Genomic DNA, 16,875 nt, shown 5'->3' on the forward strand with positions numbered 1-16,875 from the left:
ATTTAGAGTTAACTACCTTTCTGTTTGCAAAGGGAGGCTCTGCTCTGTCTGTATTGGCTGTAGAGGAGGACCTGGGCTGTTTCTGTCAGAGATGTGACAGTTCTGGTTTCTGAACTTGTTTTTCATATCCGAACAAAAGAGATATGTAAATCACAGCCAATTTTGTTTCCCTACTGATCAGATTACATTGCAGATATCCAGATATCAATACTGTAGCAAAGGCTAAATCTTGTAAACACTGAGAACATCCACAAGGCCTGTGCTTCATAAAGCTTTTTGCATCACTGATGAGGACATCCTCAAGGTTACTTGATACCAAACATTCCCATGCAGCACTTCTCTGGGTCTCTCCGGGTGTATTTATCTTGGTTTTTGTGTCCTACCTCTTCCAACTCTGATACATTTATCCTTGCAGAAAGCCCTCTGAGGGACAGCAGTTCTGTTAATCACTGTTGCACAGATTGGGGGCTGCTGGATAAAAGGCAAAATTAATTTCTCGGGACATTTGTGGCTGTGCTGGCTCCAAATTAGCATCAGGCCCATGTTGGTCTCTGGGCCATTATGGCCACTGATTGTAATCACAGCGAGGGGAAACAGCGCTTTTCCTAATGCTCAACACAGCACAACAGAAATCAATGGCAAGAGTTGAACAGATTGAACTCACAGGAGCTGTTAAAAGAAAACCATGTATTCATACATGAAACAGTTACTCTTTAACTACACTGCCTTAACTCTTCATTAGCCACATGCTCAGCAGCAACTTGCTACACAGCTTACTTTGGAAAGAAAGACAGACAAGCATTAACGCTATAGGAAGAACAGCTCCAACGTTGTTTTCTACATTCCCGCAGCTGGAATTCCTTCCTCATATTTCAGCCTGTTGTATGGGACCAGGGAAGGGCTACCAGGGGTACCCCCACCCAACAGAGCCTGACTGAGCAGCTGTAATGCACACTCAGCCTGGGGAAGGGGAAAGCAGGGATCCCAGTACTGGAACAAGTTCATCCTAAGCTTCCCAAGCAACACCATGGCCAGAAAGGCAAGTACTGCACTGCACATGTTATAAAGGAAAAGTAATCAGGGATTATATCACCCTATGTATGTACCACTGCAATCTCTCTTAGGTCACAGGGTCTGTGTCTGCAGTTCACCAAACAGGGACAAGTTGGTTCAGAGGTGGATTGGAAATAATTTGCTTGGCATGCAAGAGGGCCTGGTGGCTGGTCAGGCTGACACAGGTATCTTGAGACTGTACGAGAGAGGCAGAAACAGCCCTGCCAGGAGGCAGATTGTCCCACCTCATATCCCAGTCTTAGGACAGGCTCCAGCACCCTTAGACAAAGCTGATGCCATGTTTTTCCTTTATCCAAATGACAAACACATTTCTTTACAGCCTAGCAAGGAAAAGGAGTATCAGCCCCTGGCTGGCAGATAAAACACAACAGTGCGCTGGATTAATGATGATGATCATGAACCACTGTAACAACTTGCCAAAGGCTGTAGTACAGCTTTTACACCTAGACAGTTCTCAAATTAAGGGAGGATTTTCTCATCCTAAATAGATGAGAGCAAGTGTGTGTGTATAAAGATAAATATAAAAGAATTCATTCAGAAGAGCCAGACTAGATAATGAAACTGGTAGAGCAGTGATCATAGTGTTACACATGACCCTTCCTTACTTCCCCTGCCTGTACCGTGGCACAATGCACTCAGTGCTGGTGAGAGCTGCTGCTGGTCACCAGCTAAATTCATGGGCACAGGATCATTGTAGCATCACACTAAAACATTTCTGCCCTAAGCACAGCTCTAGGACACACCGTCTGTGTGCAGCACCCAGAGAGATGCAGGCTGCTGTGACAACTGACAACCCAGCTGTGGAAAAGGGCTTTCCAGGATGGAAAACTTCTGGCATCAAACTTTTGGCCTGGGCTGGAGGTGCCCTGCTGCTGCTGGGCTAGAAGGGAAAGGCTGAGTCAGAAAACCCAGACCTGGCCTGTACACAGCACTGGTATGGCTGTGGCAGCACTTGTGTGACTGTGCCAGTGAAAACCTGATTTATATATGACTGGATGGAGCTAATGTTCAGCCAGTAACGTTAGTGACAGCTAAACTTTAGACTTAGTTCAGAAAACAGACTGGCTGAGAGATGAACGGTACACAATAGGGTCCTGGCAGCAACCTTCTGTCTATTCCTCAACCACAAAACCATCTTCAGAAATAGACAGAGTCTACCTAGTGACAGAAGGATGTGGTTTTACTGGGGAGAAGATTGTAGAGCTCCTGTCTCAACAAGACTACAGGAAAGAAGTCAGAGGCTTTGGTTCAGTAGCAAGAGAAGAAGTAGAAAAATTCATCACAGGTAAGAAAAGGGCATCAGCTTCTATTAAACAGCCATAATCCTCGCTTTTCGGAGCTGCTGGTATTATGTTGGAGATGCCAAGGTTACAGGCATGGGGAAGGAACCTAGATTAAACAGCCTGGATGAAGAATAACTTTCAGCTCAGAGAAGGTTTTTTAGCATAGGACTAAAAGCAGAAATATCCACAGTGTGTAACCCCAAGAGATATATCAGCAGGAGGATCCAAGTACCACTTACCAGTTGTAAGGAGCAATGTACCTGACATGGGAACTTAGCCATCCGGTTACTTCTGCTCAACCAGTCTAACAGCAAAGGGACAAAACCCCATATTCTGAACTGCTCCAACCAGTTTCCAATTCTGAGAAAAACAACCAGCAAAGCCCTGCCAATAACAGAATCAAGGTCAGATCTGCTGCAGATACTGTGAAATACACTACTGAAACAACTGAGAGAAACCTGCAGCAGCCTGACTGCTCTGTGCATAGGAAAGGAAGAGCCTCAGTAAAAATGCTCAGAAATACTGAATTAATCCATTTGATCATATTCTGAGAGCTGCCTTCAGCCAGGCTTGGTTACAGCGAGATATGCTGGGGGAAAACAACCTGGGTTACTGGATTAGAGAACCCCTATGCAAAACAAGCCAATGCTGCTCATGGTCCTCTGCACCATCCATGGTGGACTGCCCCTCCCCCCCCCCTCAACTGCCCAAGCTCCAGCCTACTGCCAAGGAGAGAGCAAAAATGATACGGGAGATCCAACCTTTTAGGTCAATGGAGAGGAGATACACTTAAAGCAAGGTTAAAAGACTCCCAGGGAAATATCACTATCAGAAGCGCTCCCTGGCAGATGAACTCACCAAACTGGTTTCCTCAGGCTTCAGGTAACCAGTTGCCTTAAAAACACCTGTAACTGAAGGATAAATGCTTACACCTTAAGGAGGTGCTATAACCCACACTCCAAGAGAGGTCTGTGGCCTAACATCACAGCAGATCCCAGAAAAATGAGGGTGAAGCAGCCCTGAAGGGCTGTCCAAACCCCCATCCACCACAACATTCCCAACTGATGTTTCTCTGTCCTTTCCCCAGGCTGATTTTGGCACCATCAGTCCATTACTGTTGGTACAGTCTAACCTGCAATTTAAGTCCTTGATTCCTCATCTTAACCTTATAGGTAGGATAGGTTAACGCTGTCATTTATTACAACAATCTTCATGGTTTGAAAACCAGCTCCTTCTGCTCTGTACAAGTGTCTCCTTTAGGCTAAACCAGCTCTCATGCTCTGTTTCCTCCTCCCCAGCTCACACTTTGTGGGTCTCTGAGCATTGGCATTGCTCTCTTCTGGAAGAGGACACTCAGGCTAGGGCAGAGAGGCCTGCTGCAGCCTTTCCACCATGCAGGAAAGCTGATGGATTTATTTCATCTGCCTGCAAACTCTTCTATTCGTACCTGTCAGTACAATTACACCTCTTTCACAGCTGCAAGACCCTGATGACAGGCAATAGCTCCTGGGCTGCCCTGGTCCAATTTAATTCCTTCATAAGGTCCCCTGCCTTTTCCCTACTAACCCCAACCACCTTCTTTGTCCCTCTCGAGTTTCACCTTTTCTTTTGCAGGCTCCGTGGGTTATGTTCAGCTCTCACTCTAATCCCCCAGTGGACCTCGAGTCCCTCCAGCCTGATGTTATCAGCTGGTTTAATGAACAAATCTGCCAGATTCTTGATGAAAACAATAAAAGAAGACTCCAATAGAGCAATAAGCCCTAGAGAGCCCCAGGGCAGCCACCTACCACAGCTGGCAATTCCCTGGGAGCTGTACTTCAGCCAGCCTTGTGCTCCCCCTAACCTGGCTGCCTGAGACCATGTTTTACTGACTCGCTCATGAGAATGACACAGAGCTTCCAAAGCCCTTCTAAAATCAAGATAGATGACATCGACCTGTTCCATGATATCCATACAGCCTGTTAACTTGTCATAAGAACAAAGGAGATTTATCTGACTTGATTTGTTCTTGACAAATCCTTGTCAGCTGCTTCTGTTCTCCATAGCATCCCCCAGGTGTTCACACACGTTTAAGTGTGTTCCTGAATTTCCTGGGATTGAAATTAAGGTGTTTTGTAATTTTCTGGCTCTTCTTTACCTCCTTTCTAAGCACTGGTGTTTCATTTGCTCTATTACATTCTCCCAGGGCCCCCGAAAGTTCTCCAAAGTAGCTGATAAGGCAGTAAAGATGCAGTTACATCCACCACCTCTTCAGCAGCCCTGCATAAAGCTCATCAGGCCTTATCAACGTGAATATGTCTCATGGTTGCCTGCATCCTCCCTGGTTTTGTCTAAGCTCTTTGTCATTCTCTTGCTAGTCTTAACTGCGCAGCTGCATTAAGACAGAGACGCAAAGATCTATTTAAGACTTCAGCCTGAATGTTAGAAGCTTCCTTTCACCACTACGTAAAAGCAAAACCCCTCTACCAGGAGGCTGCTGACATCCTGGCTCCCCCTTTCAGTGCTGGCTAAGACCTTCAACAGGAGCATCCTCATCTGCTTCCCTGAGCTGCTCATGTGTATGATCCTTCAGGAATCACTGTGCTGATCCCTGGCTGCATGGGGCTCTCCAGGAAGCTGCCAGCCCAGGGCAGAGGAGATGTCTCCTTCCCAAAGCAATCATGTGGCTGCTACTGCTCTAGAGAGCTAGAGCTTATTGCAAAATCCCCAGGGAGCACAGCTTCCTAACCCCAGCCTCTTGCTGGCCTGTTCCCAATTACAGAAAAGGAAAAAGGGAAAAATCCTACTTAAATGTTACAACACTGGCTCAAAGCAAGAAAATCAGCAGCAGATGCCAACAGCAGCCATGTATGGAACAGCTATTTTGAGGTAGGAGGAGGGGGAGGAAAAGGAGATGGGGGGAACCCTTCTGAATGTCTCAAAAGGAAGAATTTCCTATGAAACTTTTTAACCTGTTACATTATTTCCCTTCCCATCTATAGTACTTAACCATTAAATCAAGCTGTGTGCAATGTCCCTTTAACTTGCCTGGTGTTACTCCCAGCAAGCTCTAAAACTGTGCCTGAAGGAAACTGCCCAGCACATCTCTCATTCACATACATTGGAGCAAGTCCCACAACCAGCTGCAGCTCTGGGCCAACAGCCTCAGCTTGCCCTGCAGAGATGATTTCCAAGAAGGATCCTGTGCAAGAAGGTGAGGATGCTGGTTTGTACTGTTCCCCCCTTGCATCTATGGTTATATTCTTTTCCTCCAGCTACCACTTGTGACAGTGATGAAAGGAGACAGCGAGGCTACAGTCTGCTCCTTGCTGCCATGCGGGAGCTCACGTGGTTGTTCACACAGTGGCTGTTGTGGACTACAGAAACACTGTGCCCTTTTGGGAAATGAGAGCTGTCAACGTTGGGGTAAGCTCTTTAAAACAAGCAATTAAATGCAGCCTTAAATTCACACACCTTGGTGGAGTCAGACAAGAGGCTATGACAAACATGGCTGCTCTGATTTAGTGCTCCTTTGTCCCCTGAATTTCACACACACACACACTGGTCTGCTATGGGGTGAGAAAGGTGCCCAGGACCTTTCATTTCTAGTGGGGAAGTTTCTGCTTTTGCCCCTGTGTCCTTGCTCATGGCAGGATGTGTCGTTCCTCTCCAGTGTTAAACCTTCATCTTAGAAAATCAAACCTAGACCCACTTATTACACGGTTATTCTGGTTGAAGGTATAACCAGTAGTACTGAGGTAATTCAGGACATGTCTATAGTGGTAAGAAACTGTTCACTATGAGACAAGGACAACAATTAAAAGTTAATGCCTGTTCTAAATAGCTCATAGCTTGCCCAGGGGTTTCCAGGGAAAAAAGCCCTACAACAGACACCAGCACAAGGCTCCACCAGTTGAACTGCATCCACGATGAGGGAGTGATGTTATTTTAACTGTAGTCAGAGCTCACAACTATTATGTATCCACAAGCCATGCATAACCGAGAGCTCACAGGATTTTCTTTCTACCACCAAGCGCTGACTTCATGTTAGGTGCAAGGTCTGCTTAAAGAAAATTTGTTCATAAATCTAGGAAATAAGCACAGGCTATAAAAATAATGAAATCCCCATTACAGCAGCAATTCCAATGGCACCTCAGGCTGTTAGCTACTAAAATAGTTGTTAACCGCAAGGAAGGGTTTTTGTATTTTTATGTGTATATATATATATATCTCAAACCCAGTTACTGCTTAGGGCTTCTCCTATTTGCTGATACATTCCAGGGCAACATTTAAATACCATTCTTCTTTTCATTGCTGTAGTTCTTTTCAAAACCAGATGCTTTTAAGAGCCTGTACTGTGCATGTGTACTGAGAATATTTAGAGCCTGAGGGTTCCTGCTGCCTTTTAATGTCTTTGTCAGATCTTCCCCTTCATTGTCTGCTTGCTACAAGCAAGGTACTTCAGTGGAGTGAGGTTTTTACAGATAGCAGTAACCACTGGGCAACTCCCCTATTCAGAAAACCAAACCTCTTGCAGATGCTTGTGACATTCCCAGAAAACCACACACCCAAAGTTTATTCCCATGTGACTGTGTGCCTCTGAGGAGCACAGTTTGAGGTGTCTTAACAGGAGACTGCAAACTCTTCTGCAGTTCTGCCTCCCCTTGGATGGCCTTGTGTAGACCTCCCTGAAATGAAGCTGCTGCCCTCACTAGGTCTGCTTGATCTAGAGAGGGATCAGGCTAAAGGTTTCTGTTCAAATCCTAACAGATAAAAGAATACAAAAGAACTGTATTTGATACCTGCTGTAGGCTTCATGGAAAAAAAAATAGGGTCAGGACGGGTCAACTGTGTAATCCTCTAGTGTGCAACGCAGGCCACAGAAATTCACCCAATTACTGCCTTAAGCCCAACAATTTGCGGCTAAATTGGACTCTGCCTTTTCAAAAGACTCCTTGCCTAGAATGCAACTAATGGGATATCTATCATGTCTTTCAGCAAGCCATAACAATGCTGAAGAGCACTAGTGTGGCTATGGTTAATTAGCATTTCTGGCCAAAATTTACATCTTCTGCTTTGATTCCCTCTCTTTCAGCCACTGGTTGCTGAATCCTGTTACAGACTTGTTGACTGGATTCAAGAGTCCTCTTCTACAAGAGTTATTTTTTTCCATCTAGTCACTTAAAGACTCTTTAATCTGCTTTTTGTTAAGCTGAATGGATTTTAACTTGGCTCCTTTTTGCTAGCAACTATTAAGTCCAAGTTAAGTCAGTTGTCAACAGGCACAGACATTAAGCTACATTATAGCTACAGATGTAACTGCAACTCTCATGTTATAACCATCCATTCCTATGCAAATATACCTAAGGAACTGCAGCCTTAACGTGTAGCTTTACATCTATTCAGCCATAAAAAAGATGGATATGTTCTAAGTCAGAATCCCAAACCCAGAAATCTCTTTTGATTAGCACAACAGGAATGAAGGCAAGATTGATAATGTTTGTCCTTCCTGACCTGCCCCCCAGATACTGAAAATGTGTTAAGGGCCCGATCATCCTGAACATCCCCTATGCCGTCTATACAAGCTCCACTGCTGCAGTGGGACCCAATACATCCTGCGAGCCAATGTTCAAGCAAGGGTAAGCAAATCTCCACTGTGTATTTCTGGTGAAACAGCAGTGAAACTGCAACCAGATGGATATTCTTGCCATGGTTGCAAAGGAGAAGATACACATTTCCCTTCCTGTCTACTCCTCTCTTCCTTGGATATCCTTCTTTGCTGCTCTTCACTTTCAGAAGCCACAGCTCTTCCCAACATAAACTTGACCAGTAGTGAATACCCCTGATGGAAAAAGCTGGTTGAGAGATGTAGGACCTAACTGCACCTCCAGGCTGTCCCTTGTATGCACAAGCCTGCTCCCCTAAGCCAGAAAATCAGTTTCAATAACGTCTGAGATGCTTGAAGTTTGTGATATGATCAAGTTGTATCTCACTATGTGGTCTGAGTTTTGCTCTCTCCTCACACTGAGTCAATCCAAAGAGCGGGGAATGCTCTGCTGTTACCAACCCACTCTCCCTCCTCTTTTCAGCTCCATAGTGAACTGTTAGCAAGCCCATACCTAGCTTCTGTTATCAGATGTGTTTAAATGTATAGAGACTCTTTTAGCACTATCTCAGAAGAAAGTTACCTGGCCACACAGTCTTAGGGGATAGATGCATTTGATGGGAATTTGCCCTTCAGTATTCACACACTCCTTTGTGACCTGGATCTGACCTATAAATTGCACCTTTCTATCCCTCAAAATCCGTTTTCGTGGCAGTTTGCTTACAAGGACTAATTCCTGGACTTTACACTGTTGGGCATTATGCTCAACCCATCTCTTCTGTATGTGGCTCTTATGACACTGACCCTCAGACCCAGAAGCAGCAGTTTTAGAAAAACTCCCTCAGCAAAGGCTTTGGAGCAATACAAAGACAGTGGTCAAAATTTGGGTTTGGAGGGGCTTTTGCTTATAGATCTTTGATACCCTAGATAGAACTGACTTTCACATTCAGCTGACACTCCTGCTCAGGACTTGGCATCTGAATACCTCTTGCATTCATGGGGCAAGACACAGTTGTCTTCAGTCATTTGGCTCTAGGAATCTGTGCCCAGCTAAAAAGTCTGCTTAAGACGCAACTTAAAATGTCCCAGAAGCCTAAATTTTATACTTGCAAGTAAGTTAAAGCATAACCTGGTTGTTCTGAAAAGGGTTTAAGCACCTAAAGCTGTAGAACAAATGTCTGGCTTATGAAAAGAAAAGTCATGAGAAGAACAAACATCAATCCACTTGGACCATAAGCACTAGTGGCTGTGTGTCACTGGAAACTTATGGAATCTGGTCATTAGCATACTTAAATCATTTCTAAAGATGAAATGGATAAAGATGATGAGATGAAATGAAATATTAACATGGGCACATACTTGTTAGTATTTCAGTCCTGTAACTTGATAGATGTGAAAGATAGCTTAAAAAATCTATCCCAAGTCTTGCCTAAGAAGCCAGTCCTTTGGCTTGCAATGATGGCATCAACAGGTACAAGCAAAAACCCAATTAGGCTGATACTCACAGAGCTGCACATGAACATCACCTGCCCTCCAACTCCCAATCCTTTCCCACCATAAATGCAAATAAAACCAGCACCTAGCGCCTTTAATTTGTCTTGCAGAACACAGTTGGGTTCTCCCATGATGATGGAAAAAGCCTGAGCATGATCTTTGTTCTCCAGTGATTCTGATTTTAAACTAAGGGAACTATATAATGCGAAATATAAAAGCCCCCAGTCAAAAATTCCACCCCCTGTCTCAATTGGGAGCCCAGAGATGGCTGGAAGGCGACATAATATGCCTCTGTTTTCCAGACTAAAAGCACAGGTGATGCAGCATTCCCCTTCCTCCTCATCTCACCTCCCCCATTCCCACTGAATCTGCTCTGCTCTTCCCCTCCCAGTCCCCAGTCCTGCCTACCTATTTCTTTTCTCTATCCCACTTCTCCATCATTCCTCATATAATTTAGTTACCTCACTTTTATGTGCTTGGGAACTGACCCAGACAAAACATGATTAGTCTCTGGACAGGGTGATGGGTGCAGGGATAATGCTCACACCTCAGCATCCGACAATAATAGAAAATGCCTCTGTCAGTCTCAATCCCTCTGAGACAGCCACTGCTGAGATACCTTCTGACAATGCTGCTCCAGTCTTATTAGTGTTCGCTTATCTGTGATCGTTTTGAAAAGCAAAAGCATTATGCTGAGCTCTTTGTTACTACCCCACTTCACAAGGGGTGGGGGAAGGCAAACAGGAGCAGTGCTCTGCAGCCCAGGAGCAGCAGGCAGGTTTGCCCCTTTGTGAAGCTGCTTTTCAAAAGCTTTGCAAGGCAAGAAAAAGAAAGCAATTAAACCCAGAACTTCCAGATAACCCCTGATTGTCCTGAGCCTCTCCTGGGCTTGCACCAAACCAGGCACAATCCATCTTTTGTCTTGCTTGTTTTCTGGTTTGTCTCTTGCTCATCACCATAAACACAGGGAAGGGGAAGGAGGGTTTTGTGCTAAAAGCCCAAGGTGAGGAGGCTGTGTTGCTGATGCTCCTCATTTATTTCTATTGGTGTAGCACAAGAAGGCCCTGATCTCGGCTGGGATATCTGACACAAAACCAGACTGCTAAACAGGCAGGAGAGGGGCAGCAGCATTGTCCCCATTTTACACATGGAGCATAGCAAAGGGTAAGCAAGTTGGCCAAGGTCAGCTGGGAAGCCTGACTCAGAGCGTGCTCCCCTGAGGCCCAGTGTTTGACAGACAGAGCTCTGCTGCAGATCTGCTGCATGAACTGTCACAGGCCACTTAACCCTCCCAAGAGGGAGCCTCATCTGCAAAAGGAGCTTAATAAAGCTCCCTTGCTTTGTGTGGGGGTACCCCATGCTGGGCAGAGTCTGTGTTTGCCTGGGGTGAAATTGCCTAGGAGAGCAAAATACAGAGGAAATGAGACAGTCTCCTGTGGCACACAGAGGGAGGAAGGGAGAGCCCACCCATGCCAGTCATGGCAGCAGGGGAGCAAAGGACCACATGGTATTATTAATCAATGGTCCTTCTCAATGCTTCAAACAAGGTTTCTTCTCTCTAAGGCTCCTCCAGAGCCCACCGAATCTGCTTAACCAAGTCTAGAACCACTGGGACAGAACACCAGCACCATGGCAGGGAACAGAGCTGCTTTCTTGTTTCTCCTTGGAATCATTTCAGGGCCTGTGAGGCCAAGTTACATGTTAGATTCCATGGGCTTCCTCCTTGCAGCTGGAAGTTAGGAGGCTGAGGAGCAAGTTGGCTGTCATAGTGGCAACTAAGTGTCTCCAGTATGACTGTGAGCCCTCTTTGCCCTTCATCATGGGTCCACTTCTTTGCTCTTCCCCTCAGATGTAATTTGCTAGGGGAGATGAAGGATTAATCCCAGCACAAACCCACTGATTGCATGTCTTCCAGGAGATCACCAGCAGCTTTGTCTCATCACCAGCAAATGTCTTCATACTCTAATCAACTCTGAGAGAATTAAGCAGCAGCCTCTCCTTTTAGTTTATGGCCCATGAGAGGCTTTCCTCTACCTCTAATGAAAAAATGAAGTAGGATTGCTCTCATTTTCCTGCCCTCCATCTTCCTGTGCTCTTTCCACCTTGTTCAGCCACTTGTGTTTTGCTTAAAAAGGTACCTCCACTGCCTTCTAATTTGCCTGCCAGAATGTTATTTGCTTCAATCACACTATTAGACACAAGCTCTTGGAAATCAAACCACTTCCCTCATTCAAACCTGCCTATGAACACCCACAACCAACTGGTATTTCTGAAAGCCTTATTTCTCCCCAGCTGCAGCAAGGATCTCGGCTTCATGTAACTCACAGCCAGTGGTTAAGTCCCTGGAGAGCAGAGATTGCAGAATAAATCACTCTGTGACAACTGTCTCCAAGTCTTCTGCTCTACTCCATGGTCACTCTTCATGTCTCACAATCTATTTCAGAGGAAATGAGGACACCAAATACAGTGGGGAAGTGGAGTTGCCTTATGGGAAGACAAAAGCCATGGCAGAAAAACTTGTATTTGAAGCCAATGGAAAACAGGTACAAGAGCCAATGGTTGCACCCCTGGTATTACAGCACAGGATGGATGGAAGGAGAAGATGAGTAGAAAGACCCCACAACTCACATCAGTGTGTATTCAACCACTGCCTTGACTCGATGCATAAACCACACTGCCCTAAGCTTACCAAAGCCTGGTATTCCGTATCATCAGGGAATCTCACAAGGTGCACTTTTAAGTCTGTGCTATAACTCCAGCAGGAGTGGGACCTCAGAAAGAGCCCTGTTAGTTACAGCCTAAGACACCAGCTTCACCTAGAATCACAGAATCTAGCTCATACTGCACACAGGGTTATTTTCAGACATGCCTGAGTGATTTCAGTATCAAGAATACTAGTGTATCAAGAGTAAGCCACCTAAGCTAGCTGGCTAGGCTTCAGGCTCCCATTCAGTCAGCAAACAGATAAGCTCCTCTGGAGGATGAAGCAGAATGTAAAAATGAGACTTGTGTCCTAAATCACTGCCTGGAGCATCTCTCTCTCCCTGTTACAGGCAGAGGGCAGACAGCTTAGCTGCCTTCCTCTGGTACCTGATTCTGGTTGTTGCAAATACTCCTTTTGTACATCACAACTGCAGAAGAGTTAAGGCCACTAACACCCTTCATCCAGCATCTCCCAGTGAGCACCACATGGGTGCAGGTGTGCTATGAAAGAAGATATTAAAAGGTATCAAACTGGGCACCTCCTTGCATTTTTAGGGACCCAAACCAGGCCCTAAGTGTCCAGAGCACCTCAGCAAATGCAGGCTCTGCTAGCCCAATATTCCCAGCTTTTGGTTTTACCTGGCAAACCCAGCAGCACTGTGGAAGATTTCATCTCTGAATCTGTAAGTCCCTAACATCCCCCCCCCCGATTTACAGCTGAGCAATGGTGGTAAACTTGCAACCTGCATCATCCGTGCAAACACCATGTATGGGAAGAAAGCAACGTTCCTTCAAGAGCTGTATTTGCTCACCAAAGCCAGGAACAGTGTCTTGAGCTACCTGGAGCCTGAAAACACAGAGCAGAACTACACATATATGGGTGAGTGACAGATCTCTTTGCACAGGGTGCTACCAGCCTGGCTTAGTCACAGGGGATTTTACACCTCAGCTTAACCCTAATCTTCCAACACGGAGAGATGAGTATGGTGAATGAGCACAGAGATTTTTATAACCCTAAATCTTAGCCTGGCTCAATGAATTTTGAAAGCACTTGTTTAGATTCTACTGGTTTTCCTGGGGAAGGTTTTCTATTGTTTCTTCTCCTCAATATAGGGAAAAATGTTTAGAAAACTAAAAAAGAACAAAGTCAGTGGAAGAAAGGACAGAGATTTAATGTTTCATTTTGTAGGGAACCACTTCAAGGGATATATGGGGCAAAGAGACAGAAATTCAGGCAATACTTTTTAAATGGTTTTGGTTTGAAAAGACACTTCATTTCTTCTTCACTAGAAGAAACTGAATTAACACTGCTTGTAAAGTTCTTTGCAAAAAAAAGGCTGCTCTATAGAATTGATTTTAGAAAGCACAAGAAACTAAGCAAAACCTATAGGAAGTATCTGTTGTGCTGAACACACTTTAGGGTGTATGCCTTGCCATTAAATCGTGCAGAGTTTCAGTTACTCCTGTGTAACGTACAACTTACATGGCTCTTTCCAAAAGCACAGAAAACAGTAGTTTGAAAATGCTGTTAGAGAAGAATCAGGCCTAGATAAATCAAGTGACTGCTTCAAAGGCTCAAAGCAGAGCCAGGAATAAAACCCTCGAGCACTGCCTCCCATTCATCCTGCTCTCACTACAAAACACTGCCCTTTCACTTCACATGAACCACTATCACACGGCACATTAATTGTCCAGCTCAAAGGGGAGACCCAAAGGTTTAAAGGATCTTGGAGGTCTGGATTAACTACTCAGTCTCTCCTCAGTACAGCTGAGTAACACCATGAGTGCTTTCCCTACTTCACAGCACTGAATCCAGCAGATCCAATGTACTCATTCTACAGTAAACAGGAAAATTAGCTCCTCCTGAATACCTGTTTCTCTCCACCTCTTATTTCTCCAGGGAACGTGGCATCGATGCATGTTCTTGCTGCAAGGAACTTGCAGCTGAAACCAGACTTACTCGCAGGACAAGTATATTATGCCTATGCTGACACTCCAACGACAAAAAGTTTTCTGATCAGGCATCAGCTGTTGTCCTCCATGGACCCCTCAGTGGGACTGGGCTCCCACATTCTTTACTGGAAGATTTGGTTAATGATACAAGTGCACACGATAATCAAGGTCATCCTGTACCCTTTCCAGAAGCCACAGCCTTTCCTACCCTTGCCTTTACTGAACACTACAGTCACCACCTTCTCCTATGAAACAGACAAAGCCTCCAGGCATTTTGGGTACAAACCCCTCTTCACCTGGGAAGAGAGCAAGCACAGTAGTTGAAAGCAGCTGCAGGGAACCTGAAGCCCCCCCAGCTTCATGAAAAGAGCAACAAAACAGCATGTCTGGGGTAAGGAGAGAGCTTATCACACCAGCAAGTTTCATCTGAACTGCTCAACATGCATTCATCTTTGGCAGGAATTTTGCAAACATTGAAAATCCTGGTACAGAGACAGAGAAGGAGCAACTCTCAGGCTGCAAGTATGTACCCTTGCCATGGCAACAACTCAGCTGTTTTAAGTGTCTTATAAAACACTGTGTGCATTTGAAGGCATCCTCTGGCAGCTATGTGCACACAGGCAAAGGGCTGGCTGGCCTCACCCCTTCCCATGGTGACACTGTTGCATGGAGTTCCCTTGTGGGAATGAGAGATGGATTCAGCTGGGAGATGGTGCTCAGCAAACACACTTAACCAGTTTCATTCCACAGCCTCCATCTCTTTACATACTCAGTAAATGGATCTCTCTCTCTTGCCCTGGCTCATACACATAATGGGTATTCAGTGGTAATTTTAGGGAAAACAAGGAAAGCCAAGCAAGTTCTTGCTCTGTTTTAGGGTTTCACAAAAAGAATAACGAATTCCCCTTTTCAAGATGCATCCTGTTATTCTTAACGTACGAAACATTATATCTGTTTTGAAATAGCCCTATAAAAAGAAGCTTCCAACCTCTTGTGCTAACCATGTCTATGCTCACTTTCTAATTGTATGGATGGGTAACTGATAACAAGCTTAGAGGTGGGATTCATGTAGTTTGTAACTCAAAGTCTCTCACCTCACAGCACTAGCAGCAAAGCAAAACAGATGCAAGCCCGTATTCGGCTGCCTCAGTGGCAGACAGCTACTTCAAGCAAAGGCCTCAGGGGCTGCATTTATGCTAAATAACATCTGAACTTCAGCACGAAGAGGTCATTTCAACTCATTCCATGGCACTGAAGCTACGCAGGCTGTCTGGGAGCAATATTTCACAGATGAGATTTTCTTAACACAGATGGGGCAGGCACTTCCAGAAGATTCTCAACAAAACCTGCTTTGCATCAGTTTATCAGCTTCTCTTTTTAAGACACATGGAGGCACTGGGAAACCCACATTAAGCACAACAGAGACTTTAGTTCTCACATGAGCCTGGAGGAATGGGATATTTTTACAAAACTGGCTCAAACTTAAACTGAACTGTGCTGGTCTCACACTTCTGTGTTCTGTGAATACATACATGGAGTTTTCCTACTGTAAAAGTGTGCACATGCACAAATAAAAGCTTTTTTTCATGACAAGTGCCCCGTTACTCCTGGAAAAGTGCAAGTTTCAGCATGGCATCCTTGATAGAAATGATGACAATTTGTTTCTTGTTAGTCATAGCAATTACCCAGAAGGGAAGCGAAGCAAAGCGGGGGGAGCTGCCAAGTGAACCCCACAGACATTCACCCTCACAAGACAACTCTTTCCAAAATGAGCTTACAACACAGAAATCATTTCCTCTGGTAATTTGTTAATGACTTCATATAACAAATAAATTTGGGGTACCTACTGCAACCTACTCATAGAGAATTTGGGAAGGTGAAGTGTGCGAGTTATTGGTTCCCTACTGGTTTTTCCTCTACCATTTGTGCTGGGAGGATTTTAAGAAAGGGAGCAATGGGATTGCTGGGTTTCACTAAAAATTCCCTTTGCGGTTTGTGCCATTATTCATATGGCAGATGACAGCTTGCTAAGAATTTCACAAAGAAATATACCCCCGATTTTCCATGCACATCGCCAGAGCATCTCCACAGTACAACGTCGACTTCAACAGGTTTTACTGCTGCTGGAACCTTGGTTTTATCTTGCCAAAAAAGAGCCACTGGGTGGAGCTGCGAGGCTGTGAGACAGGTACCGTCTCCTCCTGAGATCAAGGGCTGCAACCGCTTTTGCTTTAGCTGGTTTTTAGGACAGCCAGGCTGATGGATGTGGTGGGAGTATCTGACCATCCAGGTCTGGCCAGCCTGTGGCTGTTGTACTTCTAGCTAGATGCAGGCATGGTTTTATCTTCATGTCATCATACAATCAGAGACTGAAGAAATTCTTTTTCCACTCAGAACTCATTAGAAAAGAATAAAAGTTTGCTTTCTGGTTTTTAAAATATATTTAATATGGCTCTCTACCTTCGGAAAAACATGCCTAAGTATAACGAGCTGATGCTTTCAACCCATTCAGCGCCGTTGGTGTATTCCTTTGTGGGATCTGGAGCTGCTGAAGCTATCAGATGGGAGAGTTGTCAAGCCCAGTACTATCCCAGAGATCAATGGTTTACAAGCCTGCCTGCTTTCAGAAACCTTGCTGGGAACCACATCATGCTTTTGTTCCTGGCCTGCTCATCATCACCTGTGATTCTGATGCTTATCAGAGTGCAGATGACATGCAGGATAAGGAGCAGGGGTTTTTAACGGGAGTTAAGTGCCGGATCTTTCACAAGTATGTGAATTAGT

General features: G+C 45.0%; 1 pseudogene; it reads left to right on the top strand.

Moving 5' to 3' along the window:
- The first annotated feature begins 1,201 nt into the window (after positions 1-1,201).
- On the top strand, positions 1,202-15,552 carry LOC101870134 (3 beta-hydroxysteroid dehydrogenase type 7-like; annotated as a pseudogene).
- Positions 15,553-16,875: the final 1,323 nt, after the last annotated feature.

The sequence above is a fragment of the Melopsittacus undulatus genome, chromosome 13 (assembly GCF_012275295.1).
Source record: "Melopsittacus undulatus isolate bMelUnd1 chromosome 13, bMelUnd1.mat.Z, whole genome shotgun sequence".
In the NCBI taxonomy this organism is placed as follows: Eukaryota; Metazoa; Chordata; class Aves; order Psittaciformes; family Psittaculidae; genus Melopsittacus; species Melopsittacus undulatus.